We start from the raw sequence: 15,168 nt of genomic DNA on the forward strand, positions 1-15,168 counted from the left end.
ACAGCACAGTACAGTAAACACAGCAACTCAGTACGCTCAATGCACAGCTAGAGAGGGCGGGGAAAGGGGAGGGAGGATCCGAAAACGACGGGGCCCAAGAAGGGGGGCGCGGAAGACAGGGAGACCCCCAGGGGGGAGGAGGGAGCGAAAGTGGACGTGGGGTGGAGGACCTTTGAGGAGGAGGGCTAAGTAGCTGGAGAGCAGAGTTAGAAGTGGTGGAAACAGGAGGAGAGATGGCCCTGCTCAGAGGAGCGTACAATCTAAGGGGAGGGGTGGACAGACAGAGAGACGCAGGGGAGAGAGGGAGAGTAGGGGGACAGAGGCAGAAGATAAGGTAGGAAGTTAAGTGGGAGACAGAAAGGCTTTAAGAAAAAGGTGGGTTTTTAGGGCCCGTTTGAAGCTGGACAGATATGGGGAAGTTCTGATGGAGGGAGGGAGCTTGTTCCAGTGGAGGGGGGCAGCGCGGGCGAAGTCTTGGATACGCGCGTGGGAGGAGGTTATAAGGGGGGAAGAGAGGCGACGGTCAGTGGCAGAACGGAGAGGGCGGGATGGAGCATGAATAGAGAGGAGGGTGGAGATGTAGGGCGCAGTGGAGTTGGCGAGGGCCTTGTAGGTGAGTGTGAGGAGCTTAAAGAGGATTCTGAAAGGGAATGGGAGCCAGTGAAGGGCTAGGTAGAGGGGGGAGACAAAAGAGGAGCGGCGAGAGAGGAAAATAAGCCTAGCTGCAGCGTTAAGGACGGATCGAAGGGGATCGAGATGAGAGTGGGGGAGGCCAGTGAGGAGGAGGTTGCAGTAGTCCAGGCGGGAGATGATCAGAGAGTGGATAAGGCATTTGGTGGCATCTTGGGAGAGGAAGGGCCGGATGCGAGCGATGTTGCGCAGCTGGAAGCGGCAGGATTTAGCAAGAGAGAGGATGTGGGGGCCAAAGGAGAGAGAGGAGTCGAGGATGACACCAAGGCAGCGAAGTTGGGGGACAGGTGAGATAGAGGTGTTGTCGACAGTGATGGAGAGGTCAGAAGGGGATGGGGTATGAGAGGGAGGAAAAACTATGAGCTCAGTTTTGGCAAGGTTAAGTTTGAGGAATCGAGAGGACATCCAGGAGGAGATGGCAGAGAGGCAGGCGGACACCCTAGAGAGGAGGGAGGGAGAGAGATCAGGAGAGGAGAGGTATAGTTGAGTGTCGTCAGCGTAAAGGTGGTAGCTGAAGCCGAAGGAGCTGATGAGTTCACCCAGGGAGGAGGTGTATAGAGAGAAGAGTAAGGGTCCCAGAACAGAGCCCTGAGGGACCCCAACTGGAAGGGTGGATGGGGGGGAGAGAGACCCAGAGGTGGTGACAGAGAAGGAACGGTGAGTAAGGTAAGAGGTGAACCAGGACAGGACTGGGCCAGAGAGGCCGAAAGACTGGAGGGTGTGAAGGAGGAGGGGGTGGTCAACGGTGTCAAAGGCTGCAGAGAGGTCAAGGAGGATGAGAAGGGAGAAGTGGCCCCTGGCTTTTGCAGAGAGGAGGTCATTGGTGACTTTAGCCAGGGCAGTTTCAGTGGAGTGGAGGGGGCGGAAACCAGACTGGAGAGGATCAAGGAGGGAGTATTCAGAAAGGTAGGAGGTGAGACGGCTGCAGACGAGCCTCTCAAGAATTTTGGAGGCAAAAGGGAGAAGAGATATGGGGCGATAGTTCGAGAGAGAAGTGGGGTCGAGATTAGTAAGGACGGAGCAGAAGAACATGTATGGATACAGGAGGGAAGAGGGCCCTGCTCAAATGAGCTTACATCCTAAGGGAGGGTAAACAAGACTCAGGCACAAAGGGAGTCATTTGACGTATATGGGAGGGAGAAGGGACCGGGAGGAGAGAGGGGATAATGGGTTAGGTGGAAGGCCCGTTTGAAGGAGCTCAGATTGGGAGAGAGACGGATGGAGCGAGGGAGGTCGTTCCAGTGAAGGGGGGCTGCACATGAGAAGTCCTGGATTCTGGAGTGGGAAGAGGTGACCAGGGTGGAGGAGAGGCGATGGTCATTTGCCGAGCACAGGGAGCTGGCAGGAGTGTGAAAGGAGAGGAGGTTAGAGATATAAGGGGCAGTAGAATGGGAAAAAGCCTTGTACATGGTGGTCAGGAGTTTGAAAAGGATTCTGTAGGGGAATGGGAGCCAGTGTAGAGCAAGGCAGAGGGGGAAATGGAGGAGGAACAGCGAGAGAGGAAGATGAGTCTTGCAGCCGCATTGAGAATAGAGCGGAGGGGGGCGAGGTGGGAGAGTTGGAGGCCGGTAAGGAGAAGGTTACAATAATGAGTGCGTGGATGATGGTTTTGGTGGCAAGGGCCGGATGTACAGTAGGATAATGCCCACACATATCTTATTGTACAATAGGATATGCGTGGGCATTGTGAATGGAGGGATTTTCATTCATGGAGGGATTTTCATTCATTAAAGAGGTCTGAGGTTAATGAGGGTTGCTCTCCTGTTGAAGGGAGTTTTACTCACTGACAGTCAATACCAATGTAATACTAACTTTATACATTAGATATGTGTAAGCTGTACCAATATTCATTTACTGAGTCCAAATTCACCATTATCTTAGGATGTTTAACAGTGTTTATTGCCTCTCACTATTCTAAATTTAACATTGCATTGGTTAGTAAACAACTCTCATTGTCTGTGTCTTTGCTAAATTCACTAGTTCTTATCCTAAATTCAACATTGTAGTAATAACCATTGTACTAGAACTACTGGAATGACAAAGAAGCCTTTTTCCTTAGGTTGTAAAACTTTAGCCTTGTGACATATAAACTTGCCTGATAGAGTGTGGGAACCTGAGGCTAAACACATAAGCATTCAGAAGGTTCCTGATTCTAACAAACACCTATAGGAGACTGAAATGTGTACATGAAACCTGATGTTTGTAGTAATGTAATTTATGACCCTATCCCTGTGTATATATTGTACTACTCTACCCCGTTGGATGGCAGATTATTCCAGAGACGCTCCTGTGCTAGACAAACTGCACATGCTAGTCTTTATGCTATTTTGCTATGTTCGATTTTCCCTTATTCATGCATCTTATTATTCTCATAAAAACTGTTTGTTTTGAGTGTGCAATCCCATTTAATCTTAATAAAGAGTTTTTGCAAATTGATATTGAAAGCACCAACAAAAGAGATTTACTAATCTATTGTATGAAAGGTTGAAGCAAAGTGTTTATGGTCAATTGTGCTTTGTGAATTGAATTGTGAGTGTGCTTTCTGAGTGTGCTGTTTGAATTACGTACTGATTTATTTTGCGTTATGGTGTTTATATAGAAGTGATAGGGATAGATAGTTTTAGGTAAGTGTAGGGAACTTGTCCAGCTTGCCCGAATAATAATGGGTGGTGGTGGTTTGTCTAGGATATGACAGAGTAGGCTGGTTGAAATATCGCAACCATGCATACAAAATGCACGCAAGTGGTGAAGTCAGCAGCATAGACAGACCTAGTATATTTTCGCAAGTCTTGTATGACTGTTCACAGTCTTTTCATTCGACCTGTGGTTCTGTTCTGATACAGTATGTTGAAGATTTATTGTTGTTTTCAGATTCATTTGAATCTTCCCTGACCGTCACTAATCTTCTGTTATGTTATCGTTCAGAAACAGGTCATAAGGTTGTTAAGGACAAATTACAGCCATGACATACGAAAGTTAAATATTTAGGACATTGTCTAACCCTGGGAGTATGTCACCTGACACCTGACAGAGTGCAGGTCATACTAGACATGACCCAGCTACAAAACCAGCAGCACGCACCATCACTTCTGGGTATGTGTGGGTATTGTAGGCAATAGATCCCAGGTTTCTCTATTCTGGCGCTACCATTGCAGGTGTTAATGTCCTCTACCAAGCCTGATCGAGTGCAACACACTGAGGAAATGCTACAGGCTTTCCTAGCACTCAAAGAAATTCAGCTCAAACAAGGCATGTCTCATCTGCTAGATGCACCAAGGGGGAACTTGTCATTATGACACCAGTAAAAGTTGTAACAAGCTGAATCTTGCAAATTTCCTACCATATGTGCTTCATAAGGCACAAAGGGAGGAGGATGAGGACGGAAATTTAGAAGAAATTAATTTTGACATTTGTGCAGGTATGCATGGCTGTATGGAGTATCTAAATCAGACTTTCAAGGCAAGACCTGACCTCAGCAAGATCCCATTAGTTGACGCAAACTTAAAATTTTACATTTACGGGAGCTGTCACACACAGACAGATACAGGAGGCTTGTGCACTGCATATGTAGTAAATAATAGGTGCCCCATAAAGGGCAAACCTTTAGAACTGCTACATCCGGCACAAGTCGCAGATCTAATAGCACTTTAAAGAGCCTGTGAGTTAGCGGAACGGAAAATAGATTGCTGGCATTTCTTTCTGAGCTTAGTGGAAGCGTCACACGGGTTGATGCATTTGGGTAAGGAAGGTAGATTAGTCAATGCATATTGGTATGCTCCTGGGTTTTCCTCCCATGCTGGTAAGTAACCTGTTTCATGCTTTATTTGCCTAAAAAAGATCACAGTGTAAGCTATACCAACCGAACTGTCACACATCCCTTTCACAAATGGCCCTTTCTAGGTAATTCAGATTGATTTCATACAGTTACCTCCTTGTAGGAATTTAAAGTATGTGTTGGTATGCATTGAAGTGCTTTCTAACTGGGTAAAGGCCTATCAGGCCACAACTAATACCGCTTTGTTTACTGCTAAGAAAATCTTGCAGGAATATGTGAGTAGGTATGGTGTAAACTTATGGCAATTGATAGAAAATGACACACTCCCTACAGGCCACAAGCTAGTGGGTAAGTAGAGAGAGTTAACGGTACTATCAAAAATAAGGTAAGTAAAGTGATGGCTGATACTGGGTTAGCATGGCCAGAAGCATTGTCACTAGTACTGCACACCATCAGAACCACTCCTATATCATCTCTTAACCTGTCAGCATTTGAGATACTTTTTGGTTGACAACTGTGTCTGGTGGTAGATCCACTGGATGATTTAAAGTGTAAGTTCCATATCTCAATAGAATGAGCAAACAGCTGAGACAGCAGCACAAAGTTTTAAAACTGCCATCTCCAGATATGCCAGGATTTAACTGTTATGATATTGAACCTGAAGATATGTAATTATCTGAACTTTTTGCACCCAGATGGTCTAGTAGAGCATTGAGACGGGGCATATCAAGTGTTGATGACCACATCCTTGAAGGTAGCAGAGAGCGTCACTTGGATCCATTCCACTCACTGCAGCAGACTCAACAATCTGGAAGAGGTTCGGGATGAGGCAGAGGTTGGTAAAACAAAACCATTACTCGTAAGTGTGTTTTGAGAGACTTGAATTGCAGTGAGAGTAGCCTGATCCGAATATGGACTGATTCTATTAGTCTACCATGAAGCATCAAGTTGTTTTCTTTTTCATTTTTCTTTTTTACACTGCCCCATATTTTTGGGGTGTCATTAAGGCGATTGAAATCGATTCTTGGGATGGGATTGATGATGTGGAGATGGAGGATGAATTGGTAGTTCGCTTGTTTCAGTCCTATGCTCTCTTCAACTCAGGGGTCAATAGACGATCTGACCATCCTTGAGTTCGGAAGCAATGTGAAGGGTTGTTTTTGTGAGGAGCACTGCATTTGTAAATATTATAGCCCCCGTAATAGAAGAAAGGTGCATCCAGCGGTGTCAATTTAACAGTAACCTTGATGTTGGTAGATACCCTCTAGATCACTATCATGCTTTAGTGGAAAGTGTTTTAAATCAGAATGGTTGCTGGATGTGTTCCCATGTACCTCAGGGACAATACAATTTAGTATTAATCCCCATTCCATTAAATGTCTCTGACGTTCTTGAATTAAGAGAGGGAAGGCCAACGGATGGAAAGTATAATGTTACTATATCCCCTAGTTTGAAAATTCTCCAATACTCAGTAGACATGCCTTTTATATGTATAAATATCACCAGCGCCAAGAAATCTGGATATTGGGAATTAGTGTAGACTATTCAAACAATGACCTACTCCAGGAGGGCTGATGGTAGACCAATTGATATCAGCAGGTTAAATCATTCCATATGGGATATGTGACTAAGCCTAGAAAAGTGTCAGTTGGTAAAGTGCAAACAAGAAACTGCCTGGTGACCATCGAGGCAGATACTTGTTTTGAATAGATTGGGACTCTGAGCTTGGGTAGATTTACTAGGACTTTATTTTGCACTATTCTAGGTTACTGTGTATCCTATATTCTCCCCAAAGATGTATATTATATCTGTGGGCATAAAGCCAATAAATAGTTATCTCCGAGCTTGGGTTGGATACGTAATGTCAACAATGGAAATGTCGGCAATTATCCAGTCAACATGAAAATGTCAGCAGGCTAAATGTTGATGCTTCCATTCTGGTGACAGCTTCAAAATGTTGACAGTGCAATACCGGGGGGTCCAGCGGCTATCACACTGTCGACATTTTGCAGCTGCCACCAGAATGACGACAAGATAACCGCCGACATTTTCATTTTTGCAAATATGACCACATTTCCCAAGCTCCAAGGGAGTATGTTTGATGGGAAGAATAGTACCCGAGATCATGAAATGAAAAAATGCTCAGTGTCCACAGATCTACCCCACGTCCATATGTACACACACAGTGTTAAAATAAGCATGGTACCTGAGGAGGAACCCCTAGCTACAATTTTAATATCAGAGTCTACAGGCTTTAAGTTTTCTGGTAGCATTGGACAAAACCAGAACTGCCAGATGAACCATGAATTTTAATTATAAACAGGTTCTGGCAAGATTACTTGATAACCTAACCAAAATGTATGCAGACACATTTAGGTATATGGCTAAGGAGCTGCAGGCTACAAGAAGGAATTCGTACAACATAGGATGGTTCTCAAATATTTGACAGAGCCGTCACTGGAGGATACTATATAACCTTAGCAACACAGTTTGGTGTCCAGTGTTGCACTTACATCACTAACAATACAGATGACTCTAAGGAAAATATTGACCATAAAATGGATGATATCTTAAATCTAAAATGGGAGATTCGTATTGCTTCTTTTTCTGCAGTGGGGAAAGTTAGTAAATTGGTTCTCAAGGTTAAAGCCTGTAATATGGTTCTCAGGTTTTGGTGACATGAGGATTTGGGTCCAAAATGGATTGTGTGGGCTCTCCCTCTAACACAATGATACTTCAAACAATGGCAGATGTGTAGCCTAAAGTGTATACAAAGCTGCTTCAAGTATAAATCAGTGATCACACTGTGTCATTTGCAGAATGGATGCACTAATTATTTTGTTGAAAACTACAGTGTGGGTAGATCTTACTTATTAACAGATGGAAAAGAACAAATCAATAAAAACAAAGTAAAACAATCTACATAGCACACACATACATTTATATACTTCAGTTCTTTGTTGAAGGATTAAAAGATAATATCCCTGGCGCTGAAAAGAATAGAATATATTGTGGCAAGAGCCAGCTACTGCAGAAGCACACGCGAATAACAACTTCCTTTTTATGGTGCTTTTTTGTCAGGATGGTAAATGTTTGACACTGTATACTTGCACAGCAATCATGGAGACCCTAAACACTAGCTATACATAGTCCAGCTCTCTCTCAGGACCAGCCAGCTCACCCAGCATTGGTCTCTCTGAACAATGCTGGCACAAACAAGCTTTTATACATGTTACTCCTCCCCCAGTCTTAGCTTGATGGACAGGTGACACACCCACCTTCTCTTTAAAAGAAAACACCCAGCAGTGGCTCTGTTTGCCCAGACACACCCTGTCTGTTTGCTGAGAGGAAATCATGTAAGTTAACAAACTTTAAACTACACATACATTTTTACCTGGTTTAATCTCAACCTAGGTGCATAACTGTGCCAAAGTTTTATTCTGTTTGTATACTTTCTCTGCCTCTTGTCAGAAAAATGCCTCCCTTTGTTACAATATATAAATCACTGGAGAATTGGTAGTCCAACTCCTGCAGCTGGGAAGAACCTGAGTGTTCTTAGAAAATGCAACAAAAAACAATCCAAAATCACAGCGCTCGGTCATCCTACCCGTAAAAGGTGAATTTGTGGACATAAGTAAAATAAATAAAATTAATTTATTTTATTTTCACATGCATTAAAAACCACCAGAAACAATCCATAACAATTGATTGACCCAAATGAGTTCTGATGAGTGCACTGAACTAGAAGCTAATCTAAATCATTAAAATCTATTACGATCATATAAAATCCAGGTTAATAGATTTCTTCATGATTGGCAAATTGTTATTATGATGAGATCCCAGATTTAAGAGAGCTTGTACACGAAAGATACACTGGGCTTCAAAAGAATAATACAGAGGAGGCCCTGAGATAGGATAATAAATATGTCCAGTTTAAAGAACAATTGAAAGGATGATTGAAAACAAGCTTCATCCTAACACAATATTAATTCAACCCCGCAGGAAACCACCATTACAGAAGTCTCTGTAACATAAATGTCAAAAACAAAAATAACACATTTAATAGATAAATAAATAAATGTGTAACTTTACTGTACAAAAACATACATTTGCCAACATGTCATGTTACCCAAATATTAATAAGCATTTCAGCATCAGCTAGCTTCCTTCTCTCAGTTAGATCCCAGCACCTGCAATCTACATTGTCATCCTCCTCACCCTCTTCAGTGTGTACATCCTCACCCTCTTCAGTGTGTACATCATCGTCACTCAATACTAATTAATCCTGGCTGGAATCCACCATTACAGAAGTCTCTGTACTTTGATCTAAATGCCAGTAATGGCCTTCCTTGTGGAATTTGTAGTTCATTTTAAAACAGAGCTGTCATGATTTTTGGGCAAATCTTTTAGAACAGACCAAATGTCAAAATGTTCTGCTGAATCATCTGCATCATCCTTGGGTCTCTTAGTAAAGCTTAGTTTTTTTCCTAGAAGTAGTAGCCTGAGAAACTGAAGGAGGGGACACCGTCGTGTCAGGTGCCACTTCATCTGTCAACTTGCTCACCAGGAGCTCATTGCATCTCTTCTGATCTGGGACAGTGGGAAATAAAGACCTAGGATCAAGCATAGCCGCCATAATGTAGTTATATGATTTCCAGAAGTTGATAACTCTTTGATCCTGGCAAAGCAATTAAAGTACTTCATCTACAAGTCTGACATACTTAGCATAATTTCTTTGTTTCATCTCCTCCTTCAATTTTTCAAGGTGCTTTTCCTAAGGGAATCACTTTGCTCAAGCTGTCAGTGTCTGAACTCAATTCACAAGTGACTACTTCAAATCGTTTCAGCACCTTGCACAACACAGAAAGTATTGTCCACTTCGCTGGACTAAAATACATTCCCTCCTTTCCCAATGTCATGGCTTGTGGAGTAAGCGTGGATGGCTTTTCGCTGTTCCTCCATCCTCCCAAGTATATAAAGTGGGGAATTCCACCTTGTTACCACCTCTTGCTTCAGTTGGTGGCAGGCAAAATAAATTGTTCTTGCAGCTGCTCCAATTTCCTACATGCTGTTCCAGAATGCCGAAAATGTCCCAAAATTTTTCGGGCCACAGACAGAACTTCCTGCATGTCCCTGTCATTTTTCAAAAAGCTCTGTACCACCAAATCGATTGTGTGAAAAAAAACAAACAGGGAATGTGATGGATTTCACCCAGCTGTAATGCTCTCACAATATTGATAGTGTTATCATAAATGACATATCCTCAGGAGAGTCCAAATGGGATAAGCCATGATGCAATGACATCCCTTAGTTTTTCAAACAGGTTGTCATCGGTATGCCTCTTAGTGAAGCTGCTGATACACAGAGCAGCCTGCCTCGGAATGATCTGGTCTTGTTGAGTACATGCTGCTGCTGTTCCTGTTGCTGAAGGCAATTCACCAACCCAGTGGGCTGTCACAGTCATATAATTTTTAGTTTGCTCAGTTCCACTTGTCCACATATCTGTGGTTAAGTGTATAGTGGCATTTTGTAGCCCAATAATTACATTTTATGGAACCTTCTGGTACAGGTGAGGAATTGCTTTTCTAGTAAAATGGTGTTGTGATAGAATTCGGTAACGGGGACACAGGACCTCAATTAACTGTCTAAAACCAGCTGCATTAATTGTGGACATTGGACGCAGATCTAATACTAGCATAGTCGCCATGGTGCCTGTGATCCGCTTTGCAACTGGGTGACAGCTTTCATACTTGCTTCCTTTTGCAAAGTATTGTTTAACAGTCAATTGTTGTAAACTACTAGTAGTCTTCTTCTTGGTCTACTTCTAGGTTGAAGATCCACCCCCAGCAGCAGCAGCAGCAGCAGCGGGACTAATGCTCAAGAATTCTTCAGAGTAATTCTGGAGAAGCCATCTAGTCTTAGCAATTTGATGAGGAAGGTGTTGTCCGAGCCCGTGCATCTCTAATTATATATCAACAGAATCTAATGATTTCTTATAAAAGATATGTACAAATTAGTCCTAATGTACATTCGTTCTCCTGAGCAGATATTATTAATCCTCATGCAAATAAGCTCTCCTGAGCAGATATATTCAGTTACACATAATGATCCCATATGTATGGAATTGGCATGATACACCTCCCACCGACACAATCTCACCTTTCTTTCTGCTGCAAACTTGATATCCTGTGCTCCGTTCTCGTGGTGCACACTGTTCACATGTAAGCTGTCACTTCCGACAGCCAAGATGTAATTATAGCGTTATTGGTGATATCTGAAGAAGCGTGAGGAATAAATGGTATATTAGGGAAACAAGAGATACTTTCTTTTCTGATGCCTTTTTATCACATAAAAGTGATATCTTCAGAGGACCGATAATTAATGTCTTTCACTACTGATCGGTCCTCTGAAGAAATCACTTATATTTGATAAAACGCTATAATTACATCTTGGCTTTCGGGAGTGACAGCTTCCAGCTCCCCCTATGGAACAGACTGTACTAAATTTTTGACCGTTGAGCTGCCGGCCAACAGCTGACTAATTGTCAAAAGACTCTAGCTGTCAGCAGCTAAAGATGCTGAAGTTACAAGAGAAGAAGAAGACAATAAGTGATACCTATTCAAAATAGTCTTTGCACCTTGCAGTCATATACACTGTCTATGGTAGTATAATTAATTATCTGTATCTAATCACCTAGAGGATCCAAAAACTGCCATTGTTAGTCAAAATGAGGAGGTAGCAGAATTTTTTTATAAACTGCTGATTTGATCAAGCGCACAAATGCCTGAACGTATGCTCGATGATATCGCAGGGATGCAGCTTGATAGTGTTAGCAGTAAATACAAACATTATATTACACTACTCATACACAATATAATGTAATTAAGTGTCAAATACACAAGAGAGAGAAGAGTGTGAAAGTCGCACTTGTCTAATACAATGTAATGAAATGCAAAAACCCCCACATTCATTGTTTACTGCTTTACAAAACCAATGGGAAACTTCTTTCACACAGTAGTACAAACAGAAGTGATAAATAAGTCTGAATAAACGGCCAAACAGTAATGAATGATGTACTGCCAGCCGGAGGGGTCAGTATACAGACAGACAATCAGAAGAAATTAAATAGTATTGCTGGTGTTGTCGTCATCATCATCATCATCATCATCACGGATTAAATCATTAATTAATAGAAAGGATGGTAACTTCTTTGTTAAACAGGGGAAGTATTTGTGCATCAAACACATCCAATTAGTGGTGTAGCTCAAGGATCCTGGGGGAAACCTGATCTGGGGCCCCTCTTCTACAATCAAATACTAATTAATCTTCATCATACCTAGAGTCCAAGCAGGCTGTTGTGTTCTTCCGCTTGGACCTCCGTATATGCATGTGGTGGAGAACAATTACTAAGATGAAAACAGCAGCCTGTCCCTTCCCATGCCAACCTGCATGTAACGCTCTAGAGAACACTCTGGGCCTGTGTGAGCCATTGTAATGAACAAGATTGGGACCCCTGGAGTGCCAATTTTACCATCTCAGTGTATTGGACATTAACATTTACCGCATTTCAATAGTATGTAATGCATTAATGGCAATTCAAAGTTTGCTATATGTGTTTATTACATGCAGTGTAATACAACAAACTTTGCAACATGAAAATGATAAACCAAAATCCTAGCTGTTTCTAAACACTAATAAAGTGTAAATACATACTGTACCCAACTGTCCAGATTTAGGCAGGACAGTCTTGCTTTAGCCCCTCTATGGATCGTGCTGGGGGATTATCCTGCCAACCCAGCATACAGGATGTTTGTCCCCACTTGCTGGAAATGTTGGGAGGTGTGTCCCGTTCACTACCGTCCAGTCCTCCAGGGATCTGGGGCAGTTTAGCTCTTCAAAAGCTAGAGACAGCTTGGTCATGTCCCAATTTACAAAACATGAACATTGGGAGGTATGTAAATGTACCTGCCTAATGGGCAATTTTTTTTAACCTTTTCAGGAATTTTCCTGTGTATTCTACACTGTTCATTTTCTCTTGGTAATTTAAAAGTCTTAAATAAGCTTGCCTCTTAGGTTTAAATAGGACTTTTACATTTTCAAGTTGATCAAATGAGAGGAATCCCTGCCAAGGTCCAGAGAAATCATGGAGTGGGTTCTTACTTATTTGCTGAGGCTTTAGTGGGAAGGAGTACCATTGTACCCTTCACTCCAAATACTCCATCTCAAAGTTCAATAACAGTACTGTGTAATACTATGAATATAGGCAAACCTTAAGCAAAACCTTGGGTCTTTTGATTTCTCATCAGTAGGGGTGAAGACTACACAATATTATATGTCCAAAAGATCTGACTTCCATGACAGTACTCACTGCGCTGAAATAAAAACAGTCAACAGAAGAATTAATAACAAACCCCAACTTTAAATAGGAAGCTTGTATCAGTGGTATCGAATAGTTTGTGCTAATGCTTTAATTAGCAATCAGAAACATTAAATAATAAATAATCTACATGAGCAATTTTTAACATTAGATGATTATCTGTGTCTGCTTCCCTCTTGTGGCCAGGCTTTGCACTTACATGCCTACTTAAAACCTTCAGTTTCTCTCAGGCTACCTGTGTAACAGTTTAAATGATTTAATTGACCACTCAGTTAAAAACATTTTAACCCCTCCATTACTTGATAATGACCTCTTCACCTGCAGACTTATTTGTGCAGAGCTTAACAGGAGGTGCTGGATAAGCCCTGCTACATGGGAGTTCAAAGGAGTCTATTTACTAAAGTGCAATCAATCATAAAAACAGAGAATCTGCATAATTTATGAAGGGTTCAATGCAGAAGAAATCATAGATTTCTCCTGCCATAACCCATTTAACGTTTCTTAACGCAGACCCCATATATCAATATGAGGACTGTGAAGTTATCCAATTTATTAAACAAAGCTTTTTAAAGCAAGGTAATGCCATCTCAGGATGTTACCTGTTATTTTCAATAGGATGCAACTGAAGCCTCTACGACTGGATCCCTCACCCATAAACAGGGCCAGACTGGCCATCTGGCACTTCTGGCAAATGCCAGAAGGGCCGATGGTCAGATGGGCCTGCCCGACTCCTCCTGTCTTCTTGGTAGCTGGTTCCTCAGGAACCATCTACCTCTGTTGCGCGCTCCTGAGCCTCCTCCCCCCGTTATGCTGTGCTGTGCATAACGGGGGAGGGATTGTTTGATTTTTCTGAATGGGGAGTCGCGGAGGTGCCGCGATTCTCGTGGGAAGGGGGTCGCGGAGGTGCCGCGATTCTCGCGGGGTGGGTCGCGACCCCTGCAGGCTGGGAGCTGTCAAATGATCTCTTTGAATGTTAGCAACACTGTGCTATAAATTCTGAGTTATGCTGTGCTGTGCATAACGGGGGAGGGATTGTTTGGTTTTTCTGAATGGGGGGTCGCGGGGGTGCCACTATTCTCGTGGGGGGGGTTGCGATTTTCGCTGGGAGCTGTCAGAATGATCTCTTTGAATGTTAGTAACACTGTGCTATAAATTCTGAGTGCAGAGATCTTTCCAGGTGACTTTTATTAGTAATTATTGATTTATAGAGCGCTTACATATCCTGCAGCGCTCCGCAGATGGTAAGCTGTATTTATAGGGCATTAACAAGGAGACACAATAAATTGAGAACCATGCTCAGAAGTGCTTATATGGCAAATAAGACATTTCCCGCATTAAAAGAGTGACTTGCCTGCATAGTTTCTCTAGGAAGAAGCTTGAAGATCTCCCTAACATTTCTCATCTTTTAAATTAGGCAGTTTCTATAGCACTTCACACAATAACAAAAAATGATGCCCTGCATAAATGGAAAGGGGGTGCTGGTAGAGAGGGTGAGAGAGCCAAAGGGGAAGAGGGTGCTGGTAGAGGGGGTGAGAGAGCCAAAGGGGAAGGGGGTGCTGGGAGAGGGGGTGAGAGAGTCAAAGGGAAAGGGGGTGCTGGGAGAGGGGGTGGGAGAGCCAAAGGGGAAGGGGGTGCTGGGAGAGGTGGTGAGAGAGCCAAAGGGGAAGAGGGTGCTGGGAGAGGGGGTGAGAGAGCCAAAGGGGAAGGGGGTGCTGGGAGAGGGGGTGAGAGAGCAAAAGAGGAAGGGGGTGCTGGGAAAGGGGGTGAGAGTATCAGGGGGGTAGACAGTGCAGGAAGATGTGTGAGAGTGCCAGGGGGGTAGACGATGCAGGAAGAAGTGTGAGCGTGCCAGGGGGGTAGACGGTGCAGGAAGAAGTGTGAGAGTGCCAGGGGGGTAGACGGTGCAGGAAGAAGTGTGAGAGAGCCAGGGGGGTAGATGGTGCAGGATGAAGTGTGAGAGAGCCCGGGGAGAAGGTGGTGCAGGGGGTTAAATGAGAAGGACAAAGGAGAAGATGATGCAGGGGCATAGGTAAAAGAAAGTGTAAAGGGAGAGATATGTTAAGAATGGGAATGTCAGGGATGCAGCCATCATAAAACACAACTAGTAATGAAGAATGGGAATGTCAGGGATGCAGCCATCATAAAACACAACTAGTAATGAAGAATGGGATTGCACATAGGAGACAAGTGTTAAAAAATAAATAAAAATAAAAATCAAGCCTTCACTTATATTTTCCATACCCCCACTTCTAAATTTCCGCTTCAACCACTGCCCTCTGTTCCTGCTCCCGACTGCCTATGTGAGCCGACAGCTGCAGATCCCTCC

The sequence above is a fragment of the Mixophyes fleayi genome, chromosome 1, assembly GCF_038048845.1.
Source record: "Mixophyes fleayi isolate aMixFle1 chromosome 1, aMixFle1.hap1, whole genome shotgun sequence".
NCBI lineage: Eukaryota > Metazoa > Chordata > Amphibia > Anura > Limnodynastidae > Mixophyes > Mixophyes fleayi.